The sequence below is a fragment of the Asparagus officinalis genome, chromosome 3, assembly GCF_001876935.1.
Source record: "Asparagus officinalis chromosome 3, Aspof.V1, whole genome shotgun sequence".
Taxonomy (NCBI): Eukaryota; Viridiplantae; Streptophyta; class Magnoliopsida; order Asparagales; family Asparagaceae; genus Asparagus; species Asparagus officinalis.
In genome coordinates this window covers 47,458,236-47,468,933 of record NC_033796.1, presented here as the reverse complement: position 1 = coordinate 47,468,933, position 10,698 = coordinate 47,458,236, and the positions used below count along the sequence as shown (strand labels likewise).

The 10,698-nt window shown below is 40.5% G+C and overlaps 1 long non-coding RNA gene across 1 annotated transcript; it reads right to left on the bottom strand.

The window, feature by feature from the left end:
* Positions 1,038-3,584, bottom strand: LOC109832269. The gene is made up of 3 exons (XR_002244675.1): positions 3,363-3,584; positions 2,466-2,560; positions 1,038-1,831 (listed from the first exon to the last, which is right to left on the bottom strand). It is a non-coding gene; the product is annotated as an uncharacterized LOC109832269 (long non-coding RNA).

The following is a 10,698-nucleotide window of genomic DNA, read 5'->3' as shown; positions in this document are numbered from 1 at the left end:
TTATACTCGTCAAGAGTTCTAAACCGAATTCATCAAGCAATTCAATCGGTTTCGTGAGATAGGACGGTCGGATCGTCAACGGAGAGCAAGTTCGACGCGATCAATCGAAGGAGGCACTCCACCGCTACCAAGAAGAACCCAGTTTTAAACAAAGGGGAGAATCAAATTCATTCTCCTCTCTTTTGTAATCGGAATCCAAATTGTAATTGATTTTGAGGGAATACAAGTCAAATTTTCTTTCATTGTCTTTTTACTACAAATTTCCAACAAACACATACCTTACACGCATAGGGAATTTTATCCTGAATCCTAAGTAGGAATAAGTCAACACCTAACACGTGTTACCGGTTAATCTTTCACCGTAAAAAAGACACTAGGATTCATGTCTAGGGGAATTTATCTCGACTCCTAAACAGAGATAAGTCTACGCCTAAAACGCGTTGCCGGGTGGTTTGTTCCCATGAAAGCGACGAAGTCTATGTATTCAAAATCATAGCACTAAGTCTAAAAAAATTCATTCTTTTAGCACAACGTTACGTGTGAAACGGGTTCCAATAATTCATATGCTAGCCCGATTCAAATAGTAATCGATAAAGGTACATCAACCCATTGATGGCTGAGGATTTGCCAAAAATCCTATGAGCATCTAGCAAGGAATGATTAAGTCTATGTACTCAAAATCATAGCGCTAAGTCTAAAAGAATTCATTCTTTTGGCATAACGTCACATGCAGAGCGGACTTAAACAATCTGTATGCTAGCTCGATTCAAACGGTAATCGGCAAAGGCATGTCAAATTCGTTGATGACTGAGTATTTACCAAAAATCCTATAAGTATTGTGGTTATTCATCCTAGATTGGATAATAGTCATAATAAAGAGAAGAGTGCGCTAAGTAAAAGACTTTATTTTATTAATAAAGTCAGGCCAAATGGAGATATAAGAAGATATCTCAAATCAGATCTAACAATCTAAAAGAGGCAATTTTAGCCTTGACAACGGCCAGCTTCTTTGCCTGTTCCACTGGAACTTTCTCTTCCTCTTCCATCTGGAGTTTGGCATCAGCAAGAACGGCGGTAGTGTCGGCGGCTGTGTCTTCTCGACGTAGTGCATGGAGAGCTTCCAACTCTCCTCTATAAGCACTTTGAAATCTGGTACTCTCGAGCTCAAAATCCTTTAGGGTCCTCTCCCCTTGGGCGGTCCTGACCCCCGTACGATCAGCAATGTTGTTATAAACATCTATCTTAGTTTGCAGATGATGTTTCCGCTCATACAAATTCACGAAGATAACTTCTTGCTTCGATATGCGTTTCACTCGGGCTTTACGCTCGTGCATCCTCTGAATCTAAGCATCAATCATGAGTGGCGTGGCTTCATCGCGTGGATCGGAGTATACCAGCTCTTGCAAGTGATACATAAGTTCCTCTAAGCGAGTAAGCTTTTGCTTGCATCGCCTAGCCAGCTAGATACCGCCCACACACTGAATATCCTTAAGACTATCCGCTACGAAGGAGAGCAAATCATAAAATTTTCCCCGCCCAAAACTAATGGCGGAGGCTATTTGTTACATAGATTTCTCAAATTTTTGGAGGAGACCCTGCACGAATCCAGATACCGGGAAAGCAGATTCCTAGTCAGGCAAAATTATAGCAACGAGCTTTTCTCTCTCCTCATTGTCAGATATTATGTTGATTGCAGGTCTCACTATCTTCCTCTCGCAAGAGTTCCCCTGAGAAGTCGAACCAATATACAGCTTATCAACATTAGTGGTGAAAGTCTCTTGGCTACAACCACTCATCGTGTGAAGTGGGAAGCTACCCGGCGGGAACTCAACTGAAACAAATAACACACAACCAGAAAGATTATTTCTAAGATAAAACGAGGAGTGAAACTCACCTGGCAAATTGGCGAGATAGGATCACTGTTCAGTCATATCGGTGAGACGATTTCATCCGTTTTACACAAGAGGGACAATGTATATTGTCACGCAAGTAACGTGACAATATACCCCGTCCTACAAGGTACAATACAACATTAAATCGCCCCATATGCCTGAAAACGTGTGTTAGCCAAGCAATACACGCCTCTCGAAGCTTCAATCCCCGCGAAGGAGGATATCATCTCTTCCCGATTGACTCACCAAGGAGACAAACAAGGATACAACATAATCTAAAATTGTTCCATATACCTGGAAAAGTGTATTGACCAAGCAACACACACCTCTCAAAGCTTCAATCCCCACAAAGGAGGATATCAGCTCTTCCCGATTGACTCGCCAAGGAGACAAACGAGGATACAACATAACCTGAAATCATCCCATATGCCTGGAAACATGTATTGGCCAAGCAACACACGTCTCTCGAAGCTTCAATCCCCACGAAGGAGGATATCTGCTCTTCCCGATTGACTCGCCAAGGAGACAAACGAGGGTGCAATACACAAAATACTAAAAGTTATGAAGGCTCACCCCCATGTGAAGAAACTACAGGAGCCTCCTTCTCATCATGTTGAGAAATGGAGCGACTCCTATGGAAGCGCGATCGTCGTGAAGGCAAGGCTAACCTGCAATGAAAATTAACGAATCAGGTACAATCTCAAATTCAAGAACCCGAAATTAAAAAAGGTAAATTATGAACTTTAACTAAAAATCCTACAAATAAAATAGGATTTTACGGTTAAAGCCTAATTAAACCTACAGGATCCATACATGCCAACAACGTGTTCAAATTGCGTTCAAGACCCTCATGATCATTTTTGGGTAAAATACCCAAAATACCGCTCATGTTCAAGGCTCAATGTTAGCCATGAACACCCCCAAAACTCGGCCACTTTTTGCAAGTAAGCCCTTTCAAGAATTTGGCCTACCTTTGCACACAAACCCTCCTAAGATTTTTGGCCACTTTGCAATAAGCCCCCCAAATATTTTCAGCCCCTTTTACACATAACCCCCTCGAGAAAGTTTGGCCAATTTTGCATACGACCCCCTCCAAAATTTCGGCCATAAACCCACATCCACTCCTCCAAAATTCCGGCCATGGGTATGCAATCCAAGCCCCTAAAATTTCAGCCCCTGTTTTTTTGCATTTAATCCCCAAAAATTTTGGTTTCTTTTGCATTTAACACCCCCCAAAATTTCAGCCTCATTATGCAACAAAGTCCCTCAAAATTCCATATTCTCAAGCTCCTCAAACACAAATTTCAAACTTCATATTCATGACAAAAAGTCCTCCAAAATTTTGGCCATGATCATGAAACAACTTTCAAGTTTCAATTTTACCAATTCATGAGATAAAAAGCCCTAATCTTGGCCTACAAGTTCATGAATCAAAACCAAACAAATATACAAGTGGTGAAAGAAACGTACCCAAATCAAGAGCTTGGCAACTCAAACTTGAGGAAGAAGAACTCAATGCAAAGACCCCAAGAGCTTGGAGAGGGATTTCAGCCAAGGGGGTGAGAAGGAGATATTTTCCGAATTTTGTTTATGGAGGTTTTAATAACAAGAGTTTGAGGGGTTTAAGGATTCTAATTGAGGGGAGTTATGGGTTTGGAGGAGTTCTAAAAGAAAGAGTTTGAAGAGAAAGAGAGTTTGAGAAAGAAAGAAAAAGGAGGGGAAGAAGACTCACGGTTGGGGGGGGGGGGGTTGAAAAAACCCTTGGACAACAAAGGGTTCCTCTTTCAAGTACAAAAGAAAACTTCTTCCTAAAACCCTAGGGCCGGCCTACACAAGTCCCTTGGACAAAAGAAGTACACCTACCTCTTTCTCTTCCCTTGATCATGTAACCGACCCCTTTCTCTCTCTCCTCTATTTTTCTCTCCTCACTCTCATGAACTCTCTCTCTCTCTCTCTCTCTCTCTCTCTCTCTCTCTCTCTTACCAAACCGAGATTGTCCCGAGATTAAAATTTTGTCTTGAGATCAAAATCATGTCCTGAGTTCAGAATTCTGTTCTGGGTTCAAGATTCCGTCCTGAGATCAGAATTTTTTCCTGAGTTCAAGATTATGTCCCGAGATCAAAATTCTGTCCCGAGATCAAAATTCTGTCCTGAGTCCAAAATAGGATTCTACGCATTTCAAATGCTGTACTTGGTCCATATTTGCTAGTTATTGGCCATTGCGGTGTATTCGAGGCCCTAGTTTATACTCCGATGAGTATATGAGTACAAACTGCATCTCCTTGAACCTCCAATGGGTACACGAGATTAAATTGATTCCCGAAACTCCCAGTAGTATACGAGTATAAACTGGTCCTCGCTCCAACGCCTTAAGAGCCTAAACTGTATAGACTCCAGTTAACGTATGAGTATAAACTGTGTTTACGCCGGTCAACGCATAGCTTTTGGTCAACGTCGGTCAACGCATAGTCTTAAGTCAACCCCGATCAGCGTGTTGCAATGAAAATCAACGCCGATCAGCGCGTTGCGATGATGGTCAACACTGGTCAAAGTACAGCCTTTGGTCAACACCGGTCAACATGTAACTTTTGGTCAACGCGTAGTCTTAAGTCAACGCCGGTCAGCGCGTTGTGATAAAAATCAATGTCGGTCAGCGCGTTGCGATGAAAATCAACATCGGTCAACGCATTACGATGAAAGTCAACATTGGTCAATGTGTCATGATAAAAGTCAACATCGGTCAACGCGTTGCGATGAAGGTTAATGTGTCGTCAAATCTCGCCAAACAAGGCTCAGATCAACTCCAGAACAAAAGATGATCCCAGGGAGTTAATCGTTATTCAAATACGAACATCCGACGAAGATAATCAATTCAATGTTGACTCAACGACACGAGCTAAAATCAGAGATCAACACATAGGTTTCAATTCGAGACTTTGACAATGGTCAGACGATAAACGCAGCGCCGAAAGAATTTTAACTATTCGATAAAATACTGAATAGACTAAAAATCGAAGAAGTCAAGAACTAAAGCCAATTGCAGGTCCTTTTACACCAACTGAAGGTTGGGCTTATCATATCCAAAGTATTCTAGGCTCTTCTATAAAAGAAACAAGACTGAAATACTTTGGAGGGGGTATCTGTAGGCGTCAAAAATTACCTATAGATTCCCACACGCAGCTCGAGACGAAGAGAAAATGATGAACGTCATTATCTGAGTCAAAGAAGATTATCTAATGTCGACAAGTGAATGAAGCAAGTCGACAAAGCGTACGAGATAAAGGGATGACAGAATAGCGAAAAAACGGTCCAATCGAGAATTACATTTCACTCACGAAAGGCGAAGCACCACTCATGTCTCGTCCGATCCACATATGATTCACCCATGGAAGGTTGTAGATCTTTTATTCGGCTTTCCGACACATTTTGAATCGCGTCATTTCGAGATCGGACTGAGGAATTACGGCGAAAACAGTCAAAAAACGGAAAACGACGTCTCGACCTTGGCCGAGACGGTCCAGGACCGGACTGTCCAGAATCACCACGGACTGTCCAGAACTATTCTGGGCTATCCAGAACTACTGCGAACTATCCAGAACTACTCCGGACTATCCAGAACTACTATGGACTGTCCAGAACTGCTCCAGATTGTCCAGAACTGCCTCGGACTGTCCAGAACCACCGCAAACTGTCCAGAACTGTCCTGGACTATCTAGAATCATCGCGGACTATCCAAAACTACTCCATACTATCCAGAACTACTCCAGATTATCCAGAACTACTCTGGACTGTCTAGAATTGCTATGGACTGTCCAAAACTGCTCCGAACTGTCCAGAACTACCCCGAACTGTCCAGAATCATCGCAGACTGTTCAGAACTACCCCGGACTATCCAAAATCACCATGGGCTGTCTAGAATCACCGCAGACTGTCCAAAACTACTCCGAACTATCCAAAACTGCTCCAGATTGTCCAGAACTACTCCAGATTGTCCAGAACTGCCCCGGACTGTCCAGAATCATCGCGGACTGTCCAGAACTAACTCAGACTATACAGAGCCTCCCTTACTGATTTGAGGTTATCTATAAACGTGGTTAAGTGGTTACAACTAAGGATAAGATTAAATCGTTCGTTCTTATCCGAAAACAGGGCTTCTAAAGCCTATAAATATGGCCCTAGGGCCTTTATTTTCACAGATCCGGAATTTTCGAGCCTTGGCGAAGCCCTATCGGTTGGGAGAGTGAAGGAGTACAAATTTTAGAGAGGAGAAGGAGATCTCGGTGACTTATTCAGCATAAAGAGGAATAGTTCGAGAGATCTGCATCCGGTTCATCCACTTCCCTTGAAATCGCACCTTGCTGTGATTCTCGAGAAGAGTGGGTATCTCACCTTGTTGAGATATTCACTTTAGTTTCTTGTCTCCTTTACGAGGCAACGAAATCGTTCTTTGGATCTGATCATTTAGTGGTCCACGGATAAACCCCGACACCGACAAAGATCCCGCGCAAGCAGAAGACCGATAAACGATCTCTACGTGTGTTCTGAGGAAATCTTTCTTTTTCTTTTTATTGTAAGGGAAGTCTTATAAAAAGACTTAATTTTTCTTTTATTTTGAATCATTATAACGCCTGAAGTTGTAATGGATTCAAAATTAGTGAAACCGATTACCGACGTGAACACCCCTCGTCCTATGGATGGCTGTCCCGAACTTCACATTCGTTTTCTTGTCAAGAACATAATGCTCACAGAACTTAACTTTCTCACTCTTGGCTCCCTTCAATAGTCCCTACTTGCACAAAACTTGTAGTGAATTTTTACCTGTGTGCCCCAATCTATAGTGCCAAAGCCTGCTTGCATCCACCTCTAAAATAGCTGAAGCTACCTGGACAATCTCGCTGCTCCCATTTAAATAATACAAATTTCTACTAGGGACTCTCTTCATCACCACCAAAGATCCCTTAGTAACCTTCACTACATCGTTCTCAAAGTTCACATTGAATCCCTTCGCCTCCAAAGCTCTAGCTGAAATAAGATTCTTCTTCAACTGAGGAACAATTCTCACTTCATTCAATTCACGAACTACTCCATTGTGCATCCGAATCCTGGTGGTACCTTTCCCACAAATATCACAGGATTTATCATTTCTTATAACTATCATAACCCCCCCCAGTTTTCTCGGAACGATTGCAAACCAATCTCTTCGGGGAGTCACATGATAAGTAGCACCAGAATCAAGCATCAAATCAGATGCATCCACATGGTTCACCTTTGAAGTAATCAATTGAGAAAAGTATGAATCATCGGAATCATCACCTCTCGTGATGTTCACACTCATTAAGAGCTTCGGGCCTTTCTTCTTGCTATTCTCCTTCTTCTTGAGCTTCGGGCAATCTCTCTTCCAATGTCCTTGTTCCTTGCAGAACGCACATTAGTTCTTCGCTAACTGGTGGTGGCCCCTTTACTTTGACTTGTTCCTATTACCACCTCTCAGATATGGACTTCTACCTCTCGTCGATAAGGCCTCTCTTGAAGTGCTAGCACAGAAATTCTCTTTGTCCTTCCTCCCCAAATTGTGGTTCGTCAATGCGTTAGTCGCTTCACTGTAGGTGATGAAAGATCCCCCGTTTAACAAAGTGAGCATGAAGGTATCATACTCCTCATTGGGTAAGTAGCCTAACAAGATAATCGCCTTGTACTCATTCGTTATCTTCTCATCCATGTTCGCCAAGTCCGACAACAACTTTGTATAGTTCTTCACATGAGCCACTAGTGAGGTGCCCCTGGACATCTGGAATATGAATAATTTCCGCAGCAAGTGTAACCGATTCTCAACACTCTTCATAAGATACTTATTATTAAGAATCTCCACATCTTCATTGCAGACGTTACCTCAATCACATCGTATTTTAGCTTTTGTTCCAAATATGACCTGATCACTCCACAAGTGTTCCTATTCATCTTGTCCCATATCGCCTCATCATATTTCGATGGCCTCTCATGGATCATGATGGTCTCTTCCAAATTTTGAGCATTGAGAGCGTCTTGTACGTCGCTCATCCATAAACCAAAATCGATTTGGCCTTCATACTTCACCACACTAATGTTAGTGTTTTGAAATCCAACCTAAACTGTACTCATCTTTGTCTTGCCGCTTTCACTAACTTCTTCTCCCATTGCAAACCACTCCATATTGTAAAGAAAGATTCAATCTTTGATAGAAATTGAGAAATAATCTAACTGAACCCTAGACAGGATTCCAACATGATCTCCTAACCACACAAGGAAAGCGAGATCTCTAACGGTAACTCCACAATGCTATCTCCAGCGAAGCCTAGAACTCTAAGAACCAAGCTTTCACAATGAATCGTCCTTCACCCAATGCCAAAACCCTAGATCTCAAATCCTAGAGATCTGATACCAATTGTTGTGCGCCTTGCGGAAGCGTGCTCGACAACCAAACGAGTCGATAAGACACGACAGAATCACGAGTGCAATCCACAAATACGACACAAATCAAACCAAATATAAAGATTTACGTGGTTTGGCAATTGCCCACGTCCACGGGGAGAGGATGAGAAGATTTTACTATATGGAGGAGAAATACAACGGGTTACAACTCACAAAATCACTCAAATATAATACTAACTAAAGCTCTCAACTCTCTCACAATATCTCCCTCTCAAAGTGCTCAAAAGCCTCTCCTTTCTCTGATTAAGAAACCCTAAAATCGTATTTCAATTTATATCAAAACACAAACTAAAACCAACTGGGAAAACCGAACTGGCCCAATTACCCGCTTTCCGGTCGACCGGATACATGCCCGCGTCGACTGGCCAGAAACACAAATTTCAGCACTGTAAACAGCACACTTTCGGTCGCTCGCACGAACGTGGCCGATCGATCGACCCGAACAGGGTTTCAGACCTTGTATTGTGCACGAAAATCGATCGACTGGCCTATGTCGTTCGGTCAAACCGACCTGCAACCAAACTGTATATGCTGATTTTTCACATTTTCCTCAATTCTTCCGCCGTTTTCAACACTTAATGGACTAGTGAATTGGGTAATAACATATTAAAAAGTTATTTTACTATATACTATAGAAAATTAAAAAGTACATCGACGAGAAGTTAAAAAGTAAAAACATTGTTTATAGTGTAATAACATAACTTTTGCATCACTTGGACATAATGCCATCCTAACTGACATCAAATAATTATTATGTAAATCCAGCTCCTGTAGCCTTGACCTCTCTTCCATGTATTAAGCTTGCGGAACAGTATAACCTGAAATCAATTCAAAACATATAACTTTGAAGAAGAACTCAATAAGCATGTGATAAATACATCACAAAACATTATGAAGAACTCTTAGGTATGTTATGACTATTTAGAAGAAAGTTACGAAGAATTATGTTTTCTGACAACTATTCAAAAATTGCTCTCTGTCATGCATTGGCTAGGTAGTTAAACTTTAAACTTTTTCATTTAATAAGAACTACGGTATTATTATGGACATTAGATTGACACAGTTAGCAAGCAATTTGATATATAAGTTGTATCATATCCTAAACAAATAAATGCTAATAATCATCTTTAAGCTGCTAACTTATTATTTTTCCATATAGCATTAAGCTGATTTATTTTAAGTAGTTAATGCTTAAGATTTTGAAGAGAGACGTACTTCCACACTTTGTTCCGTTCTTCAAGAGATTGCCGCATTTAGGAGTCATATAAACAACCTTCTTCATACTAATTTTCTTTTCAATCACTGTGTGGCATAGTTACAAACACGCGTATTATTTGCATGTTTGATAGCATTGCAACATTGTGACGATGGTTCAATCTGTGGTCCTTTTATCTTAACAAAATCCTTACAATTAAGATGCAAACCTTTAATATTAGCTTTGCAATCAGAATTTCCTTGAGCAAATTGGATAACAAAAATAATAGCAAAAGAGAGAACGAAAAAAAGTAAGGTGATTTTTGTCATTGTTTGCTCTATTATTTTGTATATATATCTTATATTTTATTCTCCGAATAGGTCTACTGGTAAGTATATATAAGACTAGATAAAGAGAAAGAGTGATAATCTCATTAATCGTTTAGGCATAATTTCTTTTTTTAATACATACATAATCTGCAAAAGAAACGCAACTTAGCAATAAAAGTTTATCAATTGCGAGCAAATTGAAGATTTTACTTAGTATTAACAATGATGATTCAATGTGGTCGATACTTGTTTCCAATTGTACTTGATTTCTTGTAACTATTTTTCTATCTACTCTGTAGTCTAATTGTTTACACAAATTTCACATTTTTTATTTCGCAAGTTTAATAATCTTTTAAATGACTAGTTTGGACTGTTCTCTCTTTTAGCTATATGTGACTGCGGTGAATCATGATATTGGTCCGCTCCTTATCCACATGGATTAATATTGGAGAAAATAGTTCTCGTTACGGACATTTTTTACAACTTGGTGCTCTTTAATAGGCCACTTCTATGCTATAATTTGTCTCTAAGAACATCTTCAAAAGTGATCTTAGATTTTTCCTATATTTGAGAAGAAAATAATCTTTTATCTTAGAAAATAGGGAGCCAAATAAGGAGTAAGTGCTCCAACAATGCTTGCTCTAACGATGCTTCCCAAATGGCTCTAAAGTGCTCTAACAATGCTTGCTCCAACGATGCTTCCCAAATGGCTCTCTATCTCATGTCCTATACTAAATATAGGGAGTATGAAGGGGAAAATGTTGCTCCAATAATGCTCCCTATGTTGAGACTAAATATAGGGAGTCACTTTGTT